Source organism: Tasmannia lanceolata, unplaced genomic scaffold (assembly GCF_043159265.1).
Source record: "Tasmannia lanceolata isolate RefF3 unplaced genomic scaffold, GAP_Taslan_0.1 ptg000008l, whole genome shotgun sequence".
Lineage (NCBI taxonomy): Eukaryota > Viridiplantae > Streptophyta > Magnoliopsida > Canellales > Winteraceae > Tasmannia > Tasmannia lanceolata.
The window spans coordinates 12,315,756-12,336,526 of NW_027518685.1; the positions used below are offsets into that span (position 1 = coordinate 12,315,756).

Below are 20,771 nucleotides of genomic sequence, written 5' to 3' on the forward strand. Positions count from 1 at the left end.
TTCCTAGTCCTACATCAGTTGGGCTTGGCAAGGCCAATATTAGTAGGTTGATGAAAGGCTTGGTAGTCGTGATAAAGGTTTTTAATTTCGACCGAAATCCGAAATTTCGGGTTTCGGTCAACCCTGAAACCGAAATTGCGTAAACTCAAAACGTTACAAAATTTCTTTTCCCTGAAATTTCAGTCCGAAATTTAAGGAAAATCTCCAAAAAAAAATTGGATTTTATTCTTTATTTAATATTTTCCCTAAATTTCAGCCAAAATTACCGAAATTTCTCTGTAATTCTGTTTGAAATTTTGTATGAGATAAAATATTATTTTATTTGGTTTCGTTAGATTTCGTCCGAAATTTCAAAATTTTGACTGAAATTTCGTTTTCGATGAGGAATGAAACGCATTCCGAAACCGAAATTTGAAACCTTGGCCGTGATCAAAGTATCAAAAGGTACATAGCAGGAACTAGCCTAGTAGCTTGTTGAATAGTTTGGAGATTGTTAGCACAAGTAAAGCATCAAGAGGTGTAGAGGGTGTAGGGCCTTTCGGGGGCCTTGCAGTAGAGAAGGCTAGCCTTAGCATATGCGTATGTTGGGGCGCCACACGTGTTTGTCTGCACGAAAAAGAAAAGGCTCGTGACACTAGGTTACAAAAGAGTGCATTGAACAGCTCCTTGTTTGTGAAGGTATCGAAGTTCATTGTGATGGACCTCATCTCGCTTCCTTTTTCTTGGGTTAGTTGTAAAGAACATCATGAGAAATGTTTTTTGTCAAGCAAAAGTATGCTTCCGATCTACTTGATAAAGTTAGGGGATTGATATCTCCACGCTCCGTTATCATTTGGGAGAAAAACTATATCTTGAACTTCCGTACTCAATATAATGCATGCCAATACATGTTTTTTTCTATTATCCTGTGGGCTGGGATGGTAATAGTTGCCCTTGCTGGTTTTTGTTATCTATGACTGGCTCTTCATCAATTGGATGTGAAAATTGCATTCCTACATTGGGACGTTGGAATAGAATTATTTATTTATTTATTTTGTTAATATTGAAATAGAATTATTTATTAAGCAGCCACCAGGTTTTTATACTACAGGTAGTCGAGAATATGTTGGTAAATTGAAGAAAGCTTTCTTTGGATTGATGCAAGTCTCAAAGTTTTGGTTTGACCGATTTTTTAAAGCCTAGGTTTCAAAAGAGTGCATTGAACAACTCCTTGTTTGTGAAGATATCTATGTCCATTGTGATGTAGAGAACATCACAATGGACAACTCCTTTTTTCTTGGGATAGATATAAAGAACATCATGAGAAATGTCTTTTCATCCAGCAAAAGTATGCTTCTGATTTACTTGATAAATTTAGTTGATCGATATCTCCATTCTGGAAAAAAAGATTTCTCCATGTTCCGTGCTCAATATTTGGCATGTGCCGAACATGTTTTTGTCTATTATCCTGTGGGCTGGGGAAGTAATAGTTGCCCTTGTTGGTTATATTGAAAAATCTTGGAAGAAAAAAGAAAGAAGAAATAATATCACAAAAGGGAAGGGGCCCACCTTTACTTTTTCAAAAACTTGTGCAACGATGAGCAGAGCGGGGATGAAGAGGAGCAGAAGATCATCCTTGTATCTGTAGTCTTTTAATGGTGGCCATTACGAGTGATCAATGGTGAAGCTTCTTTGCCCATTTTGAGCCGCGATACCCTTCAATGGATTGGGACAAATGACGTCTTTTGGAGCTCTTCACCTATCAAGTCTCGCTTGATAGTTTTCGATCCATTGAATTTCTACCCTCTGTTTCCACGGTCAACTAAAGGCATGGGCTTTTCATCCGATCACAGGTTGTCGCTTATACAGTTATAAAAGCTCAGAGGTGGGCATGTGGATTGGCTGGTGTTAAAGTATAAAAGAAAAGGAGGGGCTACACGTTCCATGTGTACGACCAGCCCAAAAAAGAGGCGCCAAGGTGAGGGGTGTGTTAAAGTGTGTTAAACTATAAATGATTAAATAACACCATCGCTAACCGCTTATGCTCTGTTTGGATGCCGGGTTTTTTTTTTTACCTGGGATTTATGTGGGTAAAGGTAGGAGACAAAAGAGGGGACAAGCATTAATTAGAGAAAGATATTATGATGAGTGGAGAGAGAGGGTAGAGAGAGAAAGAGAGAACACAATTTTCAAGAGAAGATTTTGCTGATGTCAGCAAGAAAAAGCTGATGTGACCACTAAAACTTTACCCACATAAATCCTGGGAACAAAAAAAACCTAGCATCCAAACAGAGCATTAAGCTTTTAGAGTAATTGGTTGTTTCACAGCTGGTAACATTTAGATTGGTTTCGATGGAACCCAGATGAAATTTGTATCAAGAATTCCAATGAAGCATAGGTGATGGCTATTTTAGATGGCATTAGGCTCACATGTAATGGTGACTTGGATTGTTTGATTGTGGAAGGAGACTATTTGAACGTGATTAGATGGATGGGTCATAGGAATCCATATCCTTGGAGGTTTTCAGAACCCATGGAAGAAATCCAGGATCGACTGGAGGGCCACGACATAGCTTTTCAACATGTTAGGAGGTTGGTTAATAGAGACGCAGATCGGCTGGATAGGGTTGTAGTCGAGAGAACCCACTTTGAGTTGTTTGATTTCCTTTGTCCTTGACTTTTCTAGTGTTTGTTGTCAATATATGAGGCTTTTGATCTTGGTTTTCTCTTTTATTGACCACCTCGGTCCCTGGGGCATTTCACTTTATTAATAAAATCTTTCGCCATTCTCATCAAAAGATAGAGTCCATGTACAGGGAGAATAAAAGTCGTAATAGTAGGGTGTCTAATTAAAGGGGTTTGAGTCAATGCCATGTGATTTAATCTTTTATTTTTTTTAAATGGCAGCCATGTGATTTAATTTTTCACCATTAAAGATATTATTTAATCTTTTGTACTTTAACAGGGCTTTTATTATCATTAGACAATTAGGACTATAGTTTTACTCCCACTTTTTTTTTTTTTTAAAGGTAACGGATTTTATTATAAATCAGTAAAGGGGACAAGATGTCCCACCGACAGAACAATTACAGAATGCCATAGCCAAAAATACACCCGTAAGAAAGGAGCCAAGATTACAACACATTCCCCTCAATATGAGATATTGCGATCCTCGGCTCAGCTAATAAAACCCCAGCTTTAGCCAAAGTGTCTGCATTTGAGTTCGCCGATCTGCGCTTATGGGATTGCTGGGGTTTTAGGAGCAAAACTAAGTCCCTGATCTCATCGATAATCTGATAGATACGCCACGGTCCACCACTTCTCCCAAGTGCCCATGCGATAACATTAGGAATCCCCCTCAATCATTAGTGGCCCTAAAAAAAGGGTTTGATCTGTCAGACAACCATGCGACCGCCCCAACTGGTAAACCGGATGAGAACGATCCTCCATAGCTGAAGATCTCACAGGGAGATCCAAGCCGTCAATCACGCTCTGGTCACATGGTCATGATTCATCAACCAGATTTGGATGCCTGTCTCTTTAGAGCTTAAGGAAACAGAAGTACGAGCCTATAGATCAGATCCTGTTCAAGTAAGGGAAGTACTTTGCCTTAGAATTTCATGGGAAGTACTTTGCCTATAAATTATAGAGGCCTATGGCCTTAATTAGTTAATTATGATGGTATGGTTGAACAAAATTGAGTTTATACTCCCATGTCCGGTTGCCAACCATTGCTCTCTGTATATCTATCTTCTCTGTTCCCTTGAGCATCAGTCCTCCTTGATCGTTCCCTTTCTTCCCATACAATTAATTTGTGAACCCCAAATTCACATCAGCATTGCAAAAGGGTATGGTTTTAGATACCCCAATGCCAAACCTGGTTATTTGTTTGTGGTTCAGAATGGACTTTTCAAATTCGTTTGGATTGAAAGTAGGGGCTCTCTTGACCGTACAGATGCTGGACCTGCAAGAGCTTATGAAGAAAAGCGAAAAAGAGCAAACAAGCTTGCAAATTCCACTGTAGGTACAAGGATGGTCCCTTCCTCTCCCTCTTATGTTCTCTGCTCTTCATTGTAGAGTTTTCGAAATAGGAAAGGTAGGCTCCTATCCGTTTCTGATAGTATACATTTTCTTCCAAGTGTTGTTTTTTTTTTTCCAAGAGAACTGGCTGGGGAAACTATATCGTCGCAACATGCAGGATATTAGACAATGACAAGTATTGGCATACGATATTAAGGGGGCATGGAGTATCAATCGCCTAAATTTAATATGACTAATTATAATCTCATCACTACTCTTGCTAATTTAAGGTTCAGTGAAAACAAACTAGCTTGGAAGAAGTGGCACATGAGGGTGTTCGATGGTAAGGCTAGACCCCGTAGGGCCATCTGTAGTTGGCGTTTTGGTCTCATCATCCGGTGGGCTCTAGGGCACAAGCCATTCATTTAAGTCTCTTGTTAGGATCTCAGGAGGTCTCGGGACATTTCTGGGCTGTCACATCATTAGAGAGTCAGCGATGATTTCCCCTCCACTCGGTTCCATCAAATTCAACTTTGAAAGATCTAGTATTGTGAAACTAGGTTTGGTAGGTGTCAGTGGCATTTGCCAGTGATCATGTTGGGATGGTTTCTTTGGCTTTCTTGGGTCCCATTACAATATGGACTAGAATGAGGTAGAGTTGCTTGCTCTCATATGGGGCACTATGTTATGAGCTTAGAAGAAGATCACCCCATTTCTTTTCGAGGGAGATTTGAGGAACGTTATCAATTGGATGTTGGCCAAGGAGTTCCTCTGTAGGTTTGCTGATGTGTTGGACTCTTTTGACCTTATTGGAGGATATGTGTTTCCTTTTCAGAATGTTCGGAGGCTGGCCAATAACACTGTTGATGAGTGTTGATAGAGCCTCCTTTGCAATTGTCAAATCCTTTTGCATCCCCTAATATTGACTGATTATGTTTCGTTTATTGTTGTTCTTGCTTATAAAGACCACTCAGTCTTTCTCTTTTAATAAAGGTCATCATTAAAAAAAAGAAAAAAAAAGGGGGGGGGGGGGGGGGGGGGGGGGGGGAGGGAGGAATTGTCATAGATTGTATGATATTGAAGCCTCTGGTTGGAGCCCATCAACACCCGACTTCCATTGGACTTGCCATTATGTTTGTTGTAAACTTGTTTGTTGTAACTCATGTCTGCCTGTTCTTGCATGATCCTTGAGAGGAACATTTTCAATTTGCCAAATATGTTGCCTTTTTTAAGAGGCGCCACCTCTGATGGAACTGTATATGTGGTTTCTGTGTCATGAATGGTTGCCTCGTTTCATGGAGTAGCAAAATATAGAGAATTGTTACAGGGTCTGTTACAAAGGTCAAATATTGATCAAGGGTTGTTGGTACTTCTGAGTTGACATGGATTCATCTTTTGATTAAAGCTCTCACTTCATGTACGCGCTAATCATATTGAAATTAATTATCAATTTGTGTGTGAAAGGATAGAGCTTGATGATTCAGCACCAAAATACATCTCGTCTTGATCATTAGGCTTATATTTTTACCAAATTTGATGAGATCATCCTTAGTTTTTAGTTGAAAGGCTACTTATGCTTCTAAAGAGTAATACCTTGAGGGGAGCTATTAGAATGTAAATACATTTTCTTAAATGGTGAGAATGTAGTATTCATGTGCGTGAGGGTATTTTAGTTATTTTATATATGCTGTAAGTCGTCTTCTTTAAATAAGTCATTTGGCCTATGCCTTGATGGTTCTTATACAATGCATCCGCCTATCGTTTCCAAGGAAAAATATGAGCAGACAAAAGTACAATTGGGGCTTTATCAATGATCGAAACCATTTATTTCCTAGGCCTTGCTATAGATGAGCCATGGGACAATGGATGTGGATTTTGTTCTATAGCTCATCCATAACAAGGCCTAGGAATTCAATGGTTTGGATCATTGAACAAGTTACCCCCACTTGTACTTCCGCCTACTCATATGTATCCATGGAAAATATGTGCATCCATCGTATAGGAACCCATGCTTTGATTAGTTATAACCCCCACTTAACAATCTACGTGATTAACAGTTTCAATAGTGTCACCGTGACACTTGGTAGAGGTCATCCAACTGATACACAGAGAAATAATTTTAGGTTACGTCAACCATAACACAAAGGAAGTAAATCTATTACATTAACCACAGCATATTTTATGTTTTTAGCAGCTGAGAACGTTCTAGGAAAAACTTAATCCCAATTTGGGCAGGGAAAGACTTGTAGAAGGAATTCAGTTCTAATTCACAACATCAATTAAGAATAATTTTGGAGTAGTTTTTTCAATCCAAATGAGATAATAATCTTGGGAAATACCTGTAGAACATAGTTTTAGTCCAGTCCATATATGATAATAATCTTGGAGATTGGGAACTTAACACGATTGGATTCAACACAAGCCGCCTCTGTTTTTCTTTAGCTCCATGTGAGGTTTCTTGTTGGCTGGTCTTTTCATGTTTTCATCTCAGTCGCTTGTTGGACTAAATTTATTGCAACAAAGTATGGGTCAAACCCAGGCCATTGGATGTGGGAAGACAAATGTAGCCCCTCTGCTCTCACTATCTGGAGAGACATCTTAAGATAGAATATTAAATTCCCAGAAGGCGTCAATATAACATATATAGCGTATAAAATGGATGTAGTTTCTGGCATGATAGATGGTGCACTTAGGAGCCCCTCATGGTGCAGTTCCTAGATCTTTTTAGAGTGGGTTCGAATGGAGAAGCCTTTGTTCGTCAGAGAAGGTGATAGGATCTCATAGAAAATTGAATTCAGATAGAATTTCTTTGACAGGGAGATTGATAGGATTGCCACTCATCATCTTGTAGAGTCCCACTGCATAGAGAAGTATTGAAGGGATAAAAGGGTTTGGACTTTGAATGCCTCTTGATTGTTCTCGGTGGTCTTTCTATCTCCATTTTGCTTCTTTCTCCCCTTACTTGCATTTTTCTAGAGTGCGGTCCATTCCAGCTCCTCCTAGAGTATGAGCATTCGAGTAGACAGCTTGCAAGTACAAGCTCTAGACCATAGACCTTCTCTGTCATTGTCATATTCTTAATGTCGATCATTGTGCCCTATGTGTGAGGGTGGGCGAGACATTGAACCATTTGTTTATCCATTGCAGGCTCGCTAGAGAAATTTGGCCACAATCTTGGACTTGCTTAGGATCTTGTGGGTTTTCCCCGTCCATATCACGGAGCTTTTAGCCTGCCGGTTCTATGTGTCGTGGCCTACCAAGGGAAGGATCTTATGGAAGCTCGTGTTTATGGCATTTATATGGCTGCTCTGGAAAGAGGGAAATGCTCGCATGTTCGACAACGAAGTTAGAAGTGCATCGCCCTTGTATGCAAAGATCCTTAAGTCATTTCTTGAGCTAAAATCCTCCTCTGTTTTAGCTTTATACACCGACATCAGACAATGTTGGAAGGAGATTTGTCTTAGAAGAGAGTGTCACTAGGTAATTGCCCCTAGATGGAAGCCCCCTGGCCCGGATGGCTAAAATTAAATTTTGACGGGTCCATCTTGGGTAATTCGGGGTCAACGGGTATTGGGGTGCTCTTAGAGATGAGTATGGCACCACCAAGTGGGCCTTTTGACTCAAAAGACGTGGAAGCTTCAAGGTATTAGGCTAATCGTAGGTAGAGATATGGACAACCTGTTATCAGATGGTTGGGCAGGAGATCCACTTCTCCTTAAAGATTCTTAGAGTTTATTGATTTGATCCTCGATCGAGTAGAGGGTAGAGTTTATTGATTTGATCCTCGATCGAGTAGAGGGTCGGTCGGATGGTCCAATTCCACCAAGTCAGAAGATAGACTAGCCCGATCAGGTGTACATAGATCTACTTAAGTGATTTTTGATTTTCTTACCCACCAAGTCTTGTTCTTTTGTTCTTGTTCTTCCTGTCTTTTTCTCTTGTACTCTTGTTCGCCTCAACTTTCTTAGTCGTGGGATAGCTGTTCTAATCAAGATTTCTAGAGCGGGAATCGAAGGCTCTCGGGATGGTAGGAAGCGGGAATCGTGAAGTCGTTGGGGAGTCGTCAGGGAATTGTCGGGGAATCATTGGGGAGTTGGACATCGCCAGGGAATCTCTGAGGAATTGCCAGGAAATCACGTTTCACATAACATTAAACCGCGGTTCCCAAAAGTAGAAATCGGGTTTCTGGGGAATCATAAACCGCAATTCCCAAAAGTTGGAATCAGGTTTACGGTGAATCCGAACCGGGATTCCCAGTTTTTGGGGATTTGAGAAAATTCTCGTTTCGGATTCGAGAAACCGGGAATCGAGGTTCCCCACTCCCAGGGAAGAATCCTGCTTCCTTGGTTCTAATAATATCTCATCGTTTCAAAAAGAGAGAAGTGTCATTACTAAACCATAGACGTGTAAATATAATTTCTATTTTTGCTATTCCATGCAAAATAAATATATCGAATGAAAGAATAGTGCACAAAATAACTAGCTTTACATGTTTATGACACGAAATCTCTCTAAAAACGGTGTTCATTCATATCATATTACATTTTGCATATATATATATATATATATATATATATATATATATATATATATATATATATATATATATATATATATATATATAGAGTGAGAGAGGAAACTGTGGTGAGCTTAAGCGCACCAAACTTATGGTGCGCTTAAGCTCCCCAATCACATGGGGGCCCACTTTTCTGTGGTGATCCAAACCATTCATTTGCAAGGCCTTATGATAGATAGAGGGTGTACCAAAAATCAGCTTCATAGGATCATCCTAACCCCTCCATTTGTGGAGGACAAAAAATGGGCAGATTTATGTCTCTCCATTTTTGTCCCTCACAAATGGAGGGCTTAGGATGATCCTATAGAGCTGATTTTTGGTACACCCCCATCTATGTAAGGGACTTTCAAATGAATGCTTTGGATCATCCTAACAAAGTGGGCCCCCATGTGATTGGGCGCTTAAGCTCACCATAAGTTTGGTGAGCTTAAGCGCACCAACAGTTTCCTCATATATATATATATATATATATATATATATATATATATATATATATATATATATATGTGTGTGTGTGTGTGTGTGTGTGTGTGTGTGTGTGTGTGTGTGTGTGAGGAATAAGATTGTGCGCTCGACCGCACTAAGCTTAGGTGCGGTCGAGGGCCAAAAACTCATGTGGGCCCACATTGTTAGGATGGCCCAAAGCATTCATTTGCAAGACCTCATAGATAGGGTGTGTACAAAAAATCAGCTCCATAGGATCATCCTAACTCATCCAAAAGTGGAGGGCAAAATGGACAGACACCGTTTGCCACAAATCTGCCTATTTTTGCCCTCCACTTTTTGAGGGGTTAGGATGATCCAATAGAGCTGATTTTTTGTACACACCCTATCTATGATGGGGCCTTGCAAATAAATGGATTTGATCACCACAAAAAGCGGTCGACCGCACACTCCTTTTCCTCTCTCTCTCTCTCTCTCTCTCTCTCTCTCTCTCTCTCTCTCTCTCTCTCTATATATATATATATATATATATATATATATATATATATATATATATATATATATATAGGCCTGGCAAAATTGGCCGAACCGGGCCGAAACCGAATCGATAATTCGGTTTCTGTTTGGGTAAATCAAACCGATTCAAATTTCGGTTCGGTTTCAGTTTCGTAGAACCAAACCGATGTTCGGTTCGGTTCGGTTTCGGTTTGAACCCTTGCCGAACCGAAACCGAACCGAAACACTAAAAGTATCAAAACATATTGATGGGGGTGGCATTTTAAAATTCAAGGGGTGCCTATTTGATTCGGTTACTTCTCTACACATATTACACACGTGTGATTAATTACCGCTTATTTCACCTCAGCCCTTAGGATTAGGATCATCTGAACCGTAGAAATTAGGTCGTGGAGAAAACCCCAACGATATAGGGGAAAAAAGGTCATTCTTCCTCTTGTAGTCTTGTTGCCTCTCTGTGAAACAGTGAAAGTTTGAAACACTTGTCTGCAATTCCTTCTCGAAATCTCGGGTGTTCTCCTCGCTCAAGCTTTTGCCTTTGCCCTCATCACCTCGTTGTACATCACAGTTATCTTTGCTTCTTATTTTGGGTCTTGTGAAAAATGAAGACTTGAAGAGGTTTGGATTTTCTTCCAATTTTTTCAGTTTTCCTGATATTGGGTTCTGTTTTTGCACTGTTTTTGCAAATGGGTTTTGTTCTCTTTTCCTTTATTTTGCTTTTTGCATGAAGGAAAGTATCATTCCTTTTCTGTTTCTTTGTTTTGTTCTGATAGAAAATGTTCTTCTTCTTTTTTCTTGCTTTTGATATTGGATGAGGTTTTGTCTTTTTCTTCCCCATTTTGGTTGGAACCTTGTAGAAAATGGGAAGATTTGGAGAATCTCTGCTTTTTTTTAATTTGGGTTTATTTTGCTTTTTAATGAAAATTACAGTTCCCTTTCTGGTTTTTTATATTTTGTTTTGATTCATTTGAGCTTGAGTAAATTTTGCCTTTTTTTTTTCATTTCTGGTTTTGGGTGTTTTGAAAATGATGGAGGTGATTTCTTAATTTGTGTTTTTTGTTCCTTTTTTTTTTGAATGGTTATGTTTTTTTGTTCTTTATTTTGCATTATACAGTGATTTCTGGTTTTGGGTGTTTTGAAAATGATGGAGGTGGTTTCTGATTTTATTTTTTTTTTGTTCTTTTTTTTTTTTTTTGAATGGCTATGTTTTTTTTTTTGTTCTTTATTTTGCATAATACAGTGATTTCTGATTTGCTCTAAAAAAATGATTAATTTACAGGGATATAATTATAAATTGAAGGTCCCTTTTAAGTAAAAATTGTGTAGGATTTGTACAGGTCATCTTTTTTCTTGTGTAAAAATGTAGGAACTTTTAGAAATATTTTTCCTTTCCTAACTTTTCCAAAATATTCTTGCAATCCAAACAGGGCCTCTAGAGATTTTTAGTGTCGAATATAGTGAAGGATTGAGGGATTCGTCGTGGAAATAAGGGATTATGTTGGTGATTTCTGAATTTTGATTGATTTTTTTTATGACTGTCATTGTGGATTTTGAGAAGGATTAGTATTAAAAGTCAGTATTATCTTTCTGGCTGCTGGGTTCTTTTTTTTCAGTTTTAGTGTGAAATTGGGGCAGTAATGTGTAATTATGTGAAAATTAGGAATTTATTTTGGTTTGCAGAGGGTTTCACCTGTCCATCCTTATATTTTAAGTGATGTACGAAATTGAATTTTAAGTTATGAATCTAGAATCATTTGATCGCTGCATGACCTGCAATTGCTATCTTCTTCATGTTATGAATATTTAAAGTAATTTTTTTTCTTTTTTTCCTGTTTATAGTACGTATTATTGAACATTAGTGTTGTTCAAAGTTCAAATTTTCTGTTTGTTTTCTTCTCCTATTCTGTGAATTTCATGGCGAAAGAGATTTGAGATAAAAGAAAAAGAAAGGAAAGTTTGTGTAAATTTCCGATTCTTTTAGTCACTTCTCTTTTCTTTTGTAATTCTGATACATGTGCAAACGTTTTTATGGATTGCAAAATCCGGTGCATTCTCATTTTAACTCTATGTGTTCATATTGGCTATGCCAGGGCTGCATATCTAACAACTAGACTTGTGTCTAAGACATAGTTGAATCCTACTCGATCTTCAATCCGTGCCTAAGGTAATATTCTTCTCCTGTCTCTAATTCACAAGTATGGAACTGTAAATGAAGCTTCTTAGAGTATTGTAAGTCTAATAATTTTTGCTCAACCTTTCCTAACTTTGCAGGAAGATGAGTTCGCAAAGTCCTCCAATTAAGACTACTCAGGAAGTTGTTCGTAGCCCACGTCGTGCTTGCATCCCCCGCTTAGAAAAAAGGAATCTATCTTATCAAGGATCTTCAAGCCAACCAGTGGCTAGGTATATAATCTCACTTTTTAGAACCTTATTATGTTGTTTTAGAAGTAGAATGACATAAGAGTTTTTAGATACATTTGAAGAATCTATTTATTTTCTTTTGTTACAGGCATTCTGATTCTGTGGAAATGAATGTGCCTATTAATGTTGATGAAGATGATATTCCAATATCTGATAAAGGTGCCTATGATAATGCCTTGAATTTGAGATCAAAAGTGTGGATCGATTTTAGGAAAGAAAAAAAGGAAGATGGGTCTGAATGGGCTTATTGCAAACATTGCAATAAAAAATACGCAAGAAGTAGTAGAGTTGGAACTAGTAGTTTGAGTAACCATTTAAAGACGTGCTTTGCTTATAAAAAGAGCAAGAGACAAAAGCTTGATGTGGGCTAACAGATTCTTAAAATGGGGGAGAAAAAGATTGATGGGAGTGTTGATATTAGTTTTTTTGAGTTCAATCAACAAATAAGCCGTGATGATTTTACTCGGATGGTTATTTATCATGAATATCCCTTTTCTATTGCCGATCATGTTTTTTTTAGAGTTTTTCTCAGAAATCTTCAGCCGATGTTTAAGTTGATTACTCGGAATACTGTGAAAGCAGATTGTCTGAAAATGTATGAAATTGAAAAGAATAACATTTATGAGGAACTTGAGAGCCTTCCTTGTAAAGTAAGTCTAACATCGGATATGTGGACTTCAAGAACCATGGAAGGTTACTTATGCTTAACGTGTCATTTCATTGATAATGATTGGAAGCTTCAAAAGAAAATTTTAAACTTCATAAATGTTGAAACTCCTCACACGGGTGAAGAGATCTCTAAGTCAATTACTGCTAGACTTTATGATTGGAACATTGATAATAAAGTCTTTAGTATCACCTTGGATAATTGTACTACTAATGATGTTGTCATTCGGGAGATGTTGAAAGTATTCCACCCAAAGAAATCTCTTATCTCGAATGGAGAGTTTCTTCATGTTAGGTGTTGTGCACATATCTTAAACCTCATTGTTCAAGATGGTTTAGGATATCTTCGTGAAAGCATCCACAATATTCGTGAAAGTATCAAGTTTGTTAAATCTTCACAAGCTAGATTGGAGAGGTTCAAAAAAATTGCAAATCAAGTTCGGTCTCCTAAAAGCTCTCTTTTTTATGATGTGCCTACTAGATGGAATTCCACATACTTGATGCTTGTTAACACTCTTAAATTCAAGGAAGCTTTTAATCGTATGGCTGAATGTGATACGAAGTACACTTGTGCACCATCAGAATATGAATGGAATCTTGCAGAGATGATTGTTGGTTGTTTGAAATTATTTTATGATGTTACCGAAAGGATTCCTGGTTGTCGATATCCCACATCAAATCTCTATTTCAATGATATTTGTGATATATATCTTGCTTTGAAGAAATGGAATACTAGTGAAGTTAATTGCATTAGCAACATGGCCGCGTCAATGCTTGAAAAATTTGAGAAGTATTGGGGAATTACTAGCATTATATTGGGGATTGCTTCCATTTTAGATCCTCGATATAAAATGAAATCGATTCAATACTTCTTTCGAGAAATTTATTCATATGAAGAGGAAAGAAAGATGAATATTAAGAATGTGAAGAATGCATTATTTCGTCTTTATGATGCATACGTGGAAAAATATGATAGACATGATATAATTCCACATGGGCATGTTTCCACATCGATTGCAACTTTCTCGACATCAAATTCCAACTTGGCAAAACTTGCTGTTTTTGTTATGGAAACTACCGAGGAGACACCACAAAAATCTGAATTAGAACTCTACTTGGACGAAAAAGTGCATCCTGGGGCAGGGATTGAAGATGGTACTTTTGATATATTGTCTTGGTGGAAATTAAATGGTCGAAAGTATCCAATGGTTGCTCAAATTGCTCGTGATGTTCTAGCCATTCCGATCTTTACTGTTGCTTCTGAAAGTGCATTTAGCACAGGAGGTCGAGTTCTTGATGAGTATAGGAGTAGCTTGAAACCAAGTACTGTAGAAGCTTTAATTTGTACTCAAGATTGGTTGAAGGCTGAAGGAAATGGTAATGTTTTTTCTTTACTTAATAAGTTTTTTTATGATTTATCTTTTTTTAACTATGTAAATTCTTTTGATATATTTATGCTTTATTTTTCATAGGGATCGCACATCTCGGGTCGATTGATGCATATTCAACTATTAACTCGGCTTCTACAATTGATAGTGAATATGATAGTCATTTAATTGAATCATTGAATGATGAATCAACGATTGGATGATGGTAAGTAATTTTAAGCATTAGTAATGTTGCATCTTTTCAACATGGAATGTGTTATGAGTGGGATGGAAGAGTGTTTATTAGTAATAACTACTTGTTAGTGTTTATGTTCATACTTATGTTTGTTCGTCTTCTTTTCTTAAGTCATCTTATTGGTGTTGTTTCTGTTGTGCTGTTGTTCTAGATGCAATACATGCCACCATTCTCACGGGGAAGGATGAGGAAATGGCCAGGGAAGACGTATGATTTTAGTCATATGTAATGTTAGATTTTAATTTCTCGAAAAACAAAAGGAATCTATTTTATGTTTTCCATAATGTCCACCCCTCTTTTTTGTCTTTTTTATGGAAACAATATCTATGGAGTTACTTATTTGATGTCTGCACCATTTACACCCTAAATTTGATATAGTGGGTAATTAGGATTTATTTGATGGCTGCACCATTTTGTATGCTGCTTGATGCCAGAGCCAATTGCGGTCTATGACTTGACTTGGGAAAAGAAATTCCTACATCTCTTTTTGAGACTTTTCTCTTTTGTATGTAATGACTAGTCATCATATAGTAGTGTTATGATAATATAGTGTATGTGTGTCATGCTACATAAATGTGGGTGGGTTGCATCTTTTCGGATTTCTGGATGTGTACAATGGTTCTTTTAGTTGTGGGGATGTCTGTAACCTTGTGAAGATTGGTGGAATATTTCCTTGATATCATGGCAATATTTTTCAGGAAGTATATTCTATCGTTGTGTTTTGTTGGAGGCAGCTCAACAAATGGCAATATTTTTTTATGCTTGATTCATAACATGAGTGGGGCTTATCAATTATCATTTTACATCAGATGTTAAGGTGAGCACATCATTTTACAGCCATAGCATGGGAGGCCTCACATTTTACATCTCATGTTTTCTATATGGTAGGGCCCAATATAAACCCATGCGTATGATGGGGCCCATCATTTTATACCATCAGTGGGCTCACCATTTCCACCAAAACCCATGTTTTCATAAGGTGATTACCATCCATGCCACAAATCCATTAATAGGGTGGGCCCTCCATTTTCACCTCATGTTTTTAATGGAAAGGGGCCAATTATTTTACACCCCGAAAGAAACCGAAAACCAAACCAAAGCCGAAATTCTCAAATCAGTTCGGTTTGGTTCGGTTTGGCCATTCAGAATTTCGGTTCGGTTCGGTTCGGTTTCGGTTTGGAGTGTAGGATGGTTCGGTTCGGTTGTTGGGTATATCATATAACCCATGTATGTTCTAATATAAGCCCAATAGGTAATGGACCAGGTGTAGTGGGCCCATTTGGGCTGGAGCCCATTAACCTCTTCTAACCCTAGTGTATCTCTATATATAGGGGCTGGAGGCAACAAACTTGGTATTCCAAACTAGATACCTTGGGTGTAATGCTTTAAGCATCCTGCTTAAACCCTAATAACCCTAACATCGGTTTGGGGGTCAAACCGAGCCGAAACCGAACCATTGCCACCCCTATATATATATATATATATATATATATATATATATATATATATATATATATATATATATATATATATATATATATATATATATATATATATATGCTAGTGTCCATTGTAAAAGGCTTTTTGCGGCTGGTCTGTCGCAATTCAGACCAGCCACCAGCATTCTTGGCCCATGCTATGCATGGGTAATAAAATAATAGGCCCCACACCCACAAAATAGGTGTAAATTTGTGGGCCCCACCTGATGCATGGGTTTGAGTGGAGTTGTGGTGAGGCTTCATCAAAACATGGTGTAAAATGGTGGAGTCCACCATGTGCATGAGTTTGAGTGGAGATGGTGGGCTGCTCATGGGTGTACAACTTTAACGGTGGGGTGCATGGGTTTTGTTAGAGATTATGGGGGGCATGAATGGAGACATTCCAAATAAAAGAAAACGTGTCAGATGTAGACCCGCTCATCAAATGGACACTATAGCCTAGGACCGAGTCAAATCACTGAGTTCATTAAAAAGCACCTATGCCTGTGTTTTCTTCTGTGTGCCTGTGGCTGAGTTGTAGAAAGCATTCCATTAACATTGTGGATATCATGTCCCTGAAAAAGGGTAATGGTATTTTCAGCCATTTGCATTACTTGCACCCCCCGATTTGACATAAAGTTGCCCACTTTTCATGTCAAATCAGTTATAAGGGGAGCGTGCATTCATGTAGGGGCAGTGAAAATATCATCTCCCCTGAAAAATCCACTTAACTTGTGAGAAACAGCTGAAACCCTTGAAAGGTGACCACAATCCCATGTAACACCTTTGGGACACACTCACAGATTAAGGGCACACGGTCCCATACATGAATATCGTATAGGGTTATTCGTAAATAAGCTACAAGACATTCATACATTACATTAAGGACCACTCATACATGACATTAAGGACCACCAGCTATTCATTCATTTTTGTTTCTTCCCTACTTTGTTTTGTGCTCTCCCCGTGTGTCTTTCATGTTTTTTTCCCCTTTTGCATCCATGGTATTGATGGCTTGTTTAGACATGGAGGACCACCGAGTGAGGCCTCTTCATTAATCTTCGTTTCTTCCCATCTTGTTTTGTGCACTTCTCGTGTGTGTGACTTTCATGTATTTTCCCCCTTTTGCTTCCATCATTCACGTGAATGGTTCATATCAATGTAGGCCATATGGGCATTAGAGAGGTAGGAAGCACATATGTACAAACATCTCTCTCATTGGTGCAAACTCACCTTGTCCTATCTGCTTAACCAGCTGTTTACAGCTAAGCAGTGAGATGATCTTCTAACATGTTAGAGGCCCCGTATATTTGTGTGTGTGTGAGAGAGAGAGAGAGAGAGAGAGAGAGAGAGAGAGAGATTTCTTAGGACCCCTTATTTTGATAGATGTACCCCCTTATTTTTCACTTTTTCCATTAGGTGTTGGAGTTTGAACTGGATGATATATCTGCCTGTGAACAATGCCAAGGGTTGTGAATACCAATTTCTGAGAACCATTTTTAATCTTAATACATACTCGGATACAATAAATGCATGTGGCTGAGATCGTGGGCCAAGGACCACTGCCTCACGTGAACAGGGCACAGGGCACTCCCTCTCCTGATAGACTAGTCCAAGAGGAGTTGGGTAAAGCTAAGCTGAGGGCCAACTTGGCTTTGAAAAGACGTATGGGAATGTGTTTTGTCATGGCTCCGTTTGTAAAAGAACCTTCCCTCCTATGTCACTTTCGGACCCACCGAAAGTGTCCGAGATAGAGAACGAGCCTTTGTTGGACCTCTTACTGGGCTGGGTTTTTTGTCGGTGGTTCAACCAACATAAACCCATCACTTATCTCTTCTTCCTTTCTCTTTTCTTCCTTTTTTCTTGCATTGATTTCGTTTTGTCTATATCCATTTATTTTAGTCCAAACCACAGATCAAAATTCAGATTCTCTAGCCCATACCTCACGTGTCAGTCCTAAATAGAATTAAATTAGGGCGATGATATTTTCACTAGTCCTAAATAGAATTAAATTAGGGTGATGATATTTTCACTCCCCCTGCAGTATGCATTCGCCCCCCTTGTAACCCAAACAATGGCCCAATTTCAATGCTTTTTGACGTTAGATCACGTTAAAAGGGGGGCGAATGCGTACTGTTGGGGGGATATCATCGCCCTTAAATTTAAAAAAAAAAAAAAATTATATCTAAACCGGACCTGAACTTTTCACTAGAAAAGAAAAAAAAAGAACGGAAGAAAGGTTTAAGAATATGAAATGGAATGGTCTTATTATATGGCATATACTAGAATACCCTAACGAAAACATTTAACCATGGTCCCCGTGCAAGGTAGAGAATGAATGAAATGTGTCACGTACAGCAAGAGAAGTTGTTGTCAAGGTTGCTCGGCCAACACAACATCTTCTCCTTATCTGTTCTCCATCTATTATAGACTGACTGCACTTATTTTCACTATTTTGCTTGTCTTTCCCATAAAATAAATAAAAAGGCAACCAAAAAGAGATACAAAATGAAGCTATTTTTAGGAAAAGAGAAGCAAGAGGCGTGAAAATGCTTGAAATTTCATTTCCAGGGGTTGAGCCTTTTCCTCAATTGGTTAAGGCTTTGGTTTTCAACATTGAGGTCGTATGTGGAAAACCATTGCGCGGCTTAGTTTTGCACGAAAGAACAACCACCTCATATGAATTAAATGAATAGAACAAAATCTGCTCAAAAGTGAGCCCCTGTGGCTATTCTCTCATGCATAATTGAGCCCCAGAATGGCTTTCTTCAAAATTGCCTACCAATTATATATTGTGACTCACTCAAGTGGGTCTGTACCTCAAACAAGAGCCAGGCCCCACTAACCACCGTACTCGATTATTATGCTGGGGAAATGATTTTGGGAGAAATTATATGATGAACGGCGGATATGCATTCATCATCCTACGCTTAGATATTTGATCTGACAGCAGCACAGTTTTTAAGATGCTCTTGTCCGAACAAATATCAACGGCGGTACTTTCGTCGTATGCTGGATATAAGCATGTCCGCTCGTTCAACATATAATTTCTCATGATTTTAGGACTTAGTTTTAATAATGCTAGCGAAACCAGGAGTAAGACCAAAAGGAACCGAACAAATGGGTGCTTGCCACCACATCACAAGTTACTTAGGGTCAACCTTTGGTTTAGGAAAGACAACAAAAAGTAGACTGTTATATTATTGGAGGATGATATTTTCAACCCCAATGCTAGCGAAACCAGGAGTAAGACCAAAAGGAACCGAACAAATGGGTGCACTTGTGTGTGTCCCTCCCCCCGCCGCTCTGCAGTACGCATTCGGTCCCCTTTTAACGTGATAACATTAAAGTTGCCTGTTGTTCACATTATACGGGGGTGAATCCGTACTGGGGTGAATCCGTACTGCACGTGTGTGTGTGTATGTGTGTGTGTGTGTGTGTGTTTGGGGGGGGGGGGGGGGGGTGTTGGTGTTGAAAATATCATTGTTGTTCTTATTTTCAGTTACCATATCTTCTTTTATCTTTATTTACACTTTTCTTGTTCTATGTTCTATTAAGAGTAGGCCAGTGATATCCCCCACCCCCCCTTGGTGGATATTTTCCCACCTTTAACAGTTTTCGTTAACTTTTATGAAGGGGTGGAGAAGCAACCGTTAACTCCAAAAGCATAAAAGTTAACGATTTCTCTTAGGGGGGTGATTTCTGTTTGGGGGGGGGGGGACTCCCCTAGTAAAAAACAAAAATCCAATTAAGGGAGGAGACAAGGGAGAGGACTTCCAAGGGTGTTGAAAATATCGCTTTTTCAACACCCCCTTGTCTCCTCGCTTTTTCCACAAAAACTCAATGGAATTTTTTTTTACTTGCAACCAAACGAAGCCAAGAGTAATGCTAGGGAAACTGGTTTTACAGCTGAGCAGGAAACCGAACAAATGGGCTGTTGCCATTGCATCACAAGTGACATACAACCAATCCTTTGGTTCAGGAAAATCACCAAAAGGAAATTTTTTTTGCACATATAGCACATTATTCTCATTGTTGGTTTCTCCATCAGTCTACTCTCAGTAACTATATCATTTTCCTTCTATTAAAGGATGTTAAAAAAGAATAGTAAACCCACCAATCAGAGATGTATTTACCAAAAGTGAGTGTTATTAAAAAAGGAATGCTGAAATCACATTATTCTATGGTGAATAACTGTATGGGTTGAATGTTCGTGTATAGATTACACACCAAATTATTCCTCTTTAAAATGAACAACATAAATTGTTGATGATTATGGTCGTCTTAGTAAAATATGTTTTTATTATATGAGGGGTCACTTTGGATTATGGGATCATAATCCAAAGGCCAACTTTCGCACTTGTTCGTTTAGGATTGTAAGAAGTAATTTTGAGTCCAAACTCATCATTGGACTAAAAATTAAACACAATTTAGTCTCCAATAATCAGTTCTGGGCTCAAAATCAAAGACAAAACAGGCTGTGTGTGTTCTGCAAAATAACAAGATATTTTTTTGGTTAGCAGTCTAATCGTACTTACAAGTAATTAATAAATAACCCATATGAAAATCGAATCGCCATGGTGGCCGTCTATTCGTCTACCAAATGACAAGACCAGTTGCAATAATATTTAAGAAAATTACTCATCTATTGCGTTCATGGTATAGGGACTATCTAGAGTCTTTCATTTTCTATTCGACACATTGTATCGCTTGGTAGAGACCCTTCATGAATACAAGAGTAGTCACTCTCAACTCTGGGTCCTCTGCTCCCTTTTCTAAGAAAAAACCAAACAAAAAACTACGAACTGAATGAGCTCTCTTCAATCTTTATTAGTCAAGTTCTATCCATTTCACATCATACCCCACGGCTGATTCTGATCACTCCTTAAAGTGCTAACCACATGGGCTTGACATTGAGATCCACATGATGTAGGCCCCATGATTATCTATGTCTCACTTGATCAATGAGGAGGATGTGTGCGTGTGAACATAAACGACAGACTGTATTAATTGAGATGCACGTACATCCGTCCATGAGCTGTTAGATG

General features: G+C 38.4%; 1 non-coding gene across 1 annotated transcript; it reads right to left on the reverse strand.

Annotated features, from left to right (window-relative positions):
* Positions 1 to 3,368: 3,368 nt before the first annotated feature.
* LOC143885710 (small nucleolar RNA U3) lies at positions 3,369 to 3,581 on the reverse strand. The gene has a single exon (XR_013253572.1). It is a non-coding gene; the product is annotated as a small nucleolar RNA U3 (small nucleolar RNA).
* Positions 3,582 to 20,771: the final 17,190 nt, after the last annotated feature.